Raw genomic sequence first — 6,000 nt, forward strand, 5'->3', positions numbered from 1 at the left:
TGATTGGCATCTCTGGAAAATTATCCGTCAGTGTGTGATTGTGTGAGTGAATGAGAGTGTGTGTGTGTGTGTGTGCCCTGTGATGGGTTGGCACTCCGTCCAGGGTGTATCCTGCCTTGATGCCCGATGACGCCTGAGATAGGCACAGGCTCCCCGTGACCCGAAGTAGTTCGGATAAGCGGTAGAAGATGAATGTATGAATGAATGAGTGAGTGAATTACACACGATCATTAGCAGGTCACTTATCTGTAACATGTCTTTACCTGCGCTAAAAAACACAAAAATATGTGCCCCCCTGATCACACTCATGTGTGCTTGTTGAACATATAACAGATTTTTCCCCCTTTGCTCTTATCATAAGCTCCACTCTGACAAGGCTTTGTATGGGGAGCATTAATGAGATCACACACTGATGTTGGGATGTTGAGGAGACTCCAGTTCCTGTTCCAGGTGTTCAGTGGTGTTGAGTCAGAGTCAGGGCTCTGTGCAGGACACTCGAGTTCTTACACTCCAACCTTCACCTCCATACCATGTCATCCTGGAGTTATGTGAATGTTCAGTCTGTATAAATGACTGATGTGACAGATTCAGATGACAAATGACATCACTGTAATCAATTAGGAAGGTGCACTGTGCTACAGAATCATTTTAAACTGGTAGCTCTTTAGTGTGTGTGTGTGTGTGTGTGTGTGTGTGTGATACCTGAACACTCACACCAAACATCTTTACTGTCTTCTGAGGATTTCTCTATTCTTGGTGTTTGTAGCTTCCTGTCCTCCATCCAGCCTGGTGCAGAGACAGGAGCACTTAGCACTACAGACTGTCTGCTTGTCTCTTCGTCTCCCTCAGGTCTCACTTCACCATCTGCCCTGTTCCTCTATATTCTTCTAAATTCCTCTTCCATCTTAAGGCTTTTTTTTTTCCACATTTCTCCTGCTGCTTTCCATCACCACCTCTTCCTCTATTTCTACATTTGTGCTCTTCTCTCTTGCTTTAGACCTTCTTCATCTCTCCATCTACATTTCATCCTGATTCCTCCACATCCCTCCTTCTGCTATCTCTCTTATACTCGGTCTCTATCCCCAAAACCCTGCACTTTCTCTTCATTTCTCCTTACTTTCATATTTTTTCTGTTTCTTTCCATCGCTTCTGCTCCGTCTTTTCCTGCTCTTCTGCTTCTCTTTCTTTCTCGCCATCATCGTATGTTCTTATGCACCTTTTTGTGTACTGATTTTCTCCTTCTTATTCTCCTCCTTCACACATCTCAGAGTTTCTGCCTTGCTCTCCACCCTAAAGTTCTACCCGTGACCTTCTGCGTTCTTTCTGTCATTCAGTCATCTCCTTCTGCATCTCATCATCGCTCCCCTTCATCACTCCGTCGTTCCTTTTCTAGAATGTTCTCCCTCGTTTCTGGTTCTTTACATCTCTTTCACTCTTTTGCTTCTCCCCATATCCCTAGACTTCCATCTCTCTCCTCTTCCTTCTCTCCATCTCTCTCCTCTTCCTTCTCTCCATCTCTCTCCTCTTCCTTCTCTCCATTTGTGTCATTTGGTTCCTTTCCACCTCTCCTTTTGTTTCTTATCATCGCTGTAGTATATATCTATTTATCATCTCCATTGCTTTCGGGTTCCATCACTCTCTCTCTCTTTTCATGTCCTTCTGCATTTTTCTCTCACTGTCTGATTGCATAAATGCCTGTGTGTGTGTGTGTGTGTGTGTGTGTGTGTTGCTCCTCTCCCACTCCTCCATTACGATGCTGTGTTGTTCAGACTTTCTTCCACGCTGCTCTAATGCACTGCCTCTCTCAGAAGTGCGTTCCAGGAAACATGCTTTCACTCGTCCACTCTCTCCCCCGCAAGTCCCTCCGTTCAGGCCTCGGCTGCTATATTTACTCGACCTGTTACGCTGGGGACCGTCTTCTGTTCCCGAGCATCTGCAGGACAGAATGTGTCGCTACGCTCTGCTCCCTGTCACAGCCGTCTCCAGCATGGAACATGGCATGTAAAATTAATGGGCCAAAAAGCGCTATCAGGTGTTATAATGATGACAGGATGGAAGTCCTGCTTTGAAGTTCTGACGTCCCGTCACTCAGGCGAGCGCTTCGCTTTGAAGTCGGGTGTCGAGTCGATATCTTCCGTCGTCAAATCTACAAACTAGGATGTTCTGGCTAAATAAGACGTTAGGAAGGAACGTTCACGTGGAGTTCAAAAGTGCTGGGATCCCACTGAACAGGCTGAGATCTGACAGAGTGAAGAAGAAAAGAATCAGACTCCGCTGATTGAGAGAAGCTTGGGGACGTGTTTACAAAAAAAAAAAAAGGTCATAAGAGGAACTCTAATACTGAAGTAGCTCCTAAACCAACAAGATAGAGGCACAAATCATCCTAAGTTAGATGTAGGGGTGCAAATATTAATGAGCAAGACCATCTGGGTGGGCAATATGACACAAACATGTACACACAAAGAGGCAGCAATACCATAGTGTGGCTTGAAAACTGTTATAAACTTGTTTTATATTTAAAAACAATTCAAATTGTCTCAAAGCAGCTTTACAGAAGTATAGAAATAAATATAATAATAATATATATATTATATATAAAATATAAATAAATAAAAAATAAGTAAACAAATTTAAAGTTTAAAATTAAAATTAAGTTAATATTTATCTCTAACGTTTATCGCGACTCCCTGGGATGATACGATGAAGAAACCTTGAGAGGAACCTTGAGAGGAACCTTGAGAGGAACCTTGAGAGGAACTAGACTCAGAAGGAAACCAATCCTCATTTGTGTGACTCTGGACAGGAAATCATGTCATTTCTACAACAGTTTGTAGATGATTGAACTAATGTGTCAGCACGTTTCCAAGTTCACCACTGACACAACACTAATTTCTTCCTGCCAAAGTCTCCAGGAGACCTGACTATAAAGCTGACTGACGCTACAAAGAAGGTGTGACAGTCTCCAGGCGGCCCGTCCGCAGCAATCCCATGAGTCACTGGCTGTCCATGTAGATCCATCCACAGCAGAGTGCACACCAGGTGAAGAGACTCCTACCAGGGGTAGAAGGTCAGAATTGATGAAGTAGGACCAAAAGAAGAGGCGACCAGACTAGGATCTGGGAACACCGGGAGCTCAGGAGTGGACTGTGTAGCCCGACAGAGAGCCGGGCGGTCGGGTGATTATTATTAGGTGTTCATCCACAACTTGTACATGAATATGTAGCTTATCACAAATGCGTTCTCCACAAAAAGGCACTAAATCATATCGTACAACAGAGCTTTTAATACAAAGCTTTGACTTTAGTGGACTAGCTAACTGAGTCGTGTGTTTTTCATTCATTCACTCACTCATCTTCTACCACTTATCTGAACTACCTCAGGTCACGGGGAGCCTGTGCCTATCTCAGGCGTCATCGGGCATCAAGGCAGGATACACCCTGGACGGAGTGCCAACCCATCACAGGGCACACACACACACACACTCTCATTCACTCACACACTATGGACAATTTTCCAGAGATGCCAATCAACCTTCCATGAATGTCTTTGGACCGGGGGAGGAAACCGGAGTACCCGGAGGAAACCCCCGAGGCACGGGGAGAACATTCAAACTCCACACACACAAGGTGGAGGCGGGAATCGAACCCCCAACCCTGGAGGTGTGAGGCGTACGTGCTAACCACTAAGCCACCGTGTGCCCTCGTGTGTTTTTCACCACAGCTATTCTGTCCCTCTCAGTTTCTGGATATTATTGTTAAACCTTACTCATGAGCAGGTTTGCGTAAGACTGAACACTTCAGTTAAAGACAATGACGCGTTTCTGAAAACACAAAGGATCACCAAGTACAAGAGCGCCATGTTTATAAAACGTCCTGCGTGTTCTCCTGTTACGCTACAATGACGATATTCATCACGGCTGCCACGAGATATTCCACAGAGTCGAGTAGGATCTTCCCACGGGCAGCCGTACAGACGCACCCTCTAACCGTGCGCTCGGTGGACGCCGTGTATGAATAGAGAGACAAAACAATGAGAGAAGCGAGCGACAGACAGGGATCGAGGCTGATTCCGAAACAGCAACACTAGAACAACACTGTCTTCATGACAAACAATACAAATAAGGGTGACCGTTCATGCGCAAACTCCAAATCCCCCACCGGAGCGGCTGTGGCACGTAAATAAAAGCTGAGATGAAGCGAGGGACCGGCTGTTTCATTCAGAGATTTATATACACAGAAAACATGCCATGGCCCATCAGCATTAGTGTGATATCTGAGCCGGCATTAATGCCCTGGCACGTTGTACAAGGTAATATCCCACGTATCGGGATTTACAGCTGAGCTAAAAACATCAGGGTTATGGGTCGTCTTACTCGAGGACGCCGCAGAAGTGCTGGGATTTGATCATTCTGATCATTAACCCACATCTACATCAATGTAAATGATTAACAAGTTATAGATAAGGTCATATTTACACCGCAAACATCACACTGACTGCCCTGTGTACAAAGACCTTGTATACAGTAGTGCTTCTCACGCTGTGCCAATGTGTAAGTGTGATGTTCACAGGTGCACATACCATAAAGCTTTACCTCTGACTGGTGCACAAATATAAATGATTACAGGTGTTTTTAATCCGTTTACGTAGATGTGATTCGTCCCTGTGAACAAGTTCATTCATTCACTCACTCATCTTCTACCGCTTATCTGAACTACCTCGGGTCACGGGGAGCCTGTGCCTCAGGTGTCATCGGGCATCAAGGCAGGATACACCCTGGACGGAGTGCCAACCCATCACAGGGCACACACACACACTCTCATTCACTCATGCACTCACACACTATGGACAATTTTCCAGAGATGCCAATCAACCTACCATGCATGTCTTTGGACCGGGGGAGGAAACCGGAGTACCCGGAGGAAACCCCCGAGGCACGGGGAGAACATGCAAACTCCACACACACAAGGTGGAGGCGAGAATCGAACCCCCAACCCTGGAGGTGTGAGGTGAACGTGCTAACCACTAAGACACCGTGACCCCTGTGAACAAGTTGTTACCATAAAAACAATGATGTATAAAAATGAGTGCATTCATTCTGACCTGTGATTTGCAGCTGCGAATGACAGAAAACTAATAACAGAAGACAAAAAACCCTCTGACAAATCAGAATATATACAATATATATATATATATATATATATATATGTATACAGTGCAACATTCAGGCTGTAAAATAACAGCTTATATTGGGACATGCTCTCTTGGTTTTGCTGCCACATAAACGTTCATGACTGGCAACAATCAATAGGTCACGACAGTGGAGCGAGATTGTGAGGTGTTTGTAATTTGCTCTTCTGAGTGTTTTAAAGAGGATGAAGAAGTGCTATATACCAAGAGAAAAGTAATTTACACAGAACCCTGTTTAATGACGTATGGAATGAATAAAAGACATTATATTTCCGTGCTACAGTCCGACGGTACTCAAAATCCACCGATTACAAGGTTAGACATTACGCAAGTCGCTATAAAGTAAACAGAATTATATCTGAAACTAATTCGACTGTTGGAATTTACACAAAGATCAGATAATCTAAATGATGAACAGGATCAATTCTGTGGTGTTACGTTAGATCAGAATGAAAGCAAGCCTTTGTCCTCACCGGTTTTTTTAAAGTGTATTTCCAAGAAAAGAATCCACGCTGGACTGAAAGGTGCTTTTAAAAGAGCATTAAAGGATAAAATTATGGAAGTCGGGAGGCGTAAAAAGGTTTCAAAAGCTCTGGTCCCAAGAGACACGGTTAAGATCAGAATTAAACAATGGAAGGCACTCAGATCTCAGACGGATCATCATGACCGCATGAGGAGGAGGAGGAGGAGACCGATAACACATGCTTGTGCTTTGTTTTAGCTGCATGTATTTATGGGAAGGATTGGACACTGAAAATGTGTTTACTCACACAGGGAGGGTGAAGGCTAACACTCGCTTCCTCTCGCACAACC

Source organism: Tachysurus vachellii, chromosome 18 (genome assembly GCF_030014155.1).
Source record: "Tachysurus vachellii isolate PV-2020 chromosome 18, HZAU_Pvac_v1, whole genome shotgun sequence".
In the NCBI taxonomy this organism is placed as follows: Eukaryota; Metazoa; Chordata; class Actinopteri; order Siluriformes; family Bagridae; genus Tachysurus; species Tachysurus vachellii.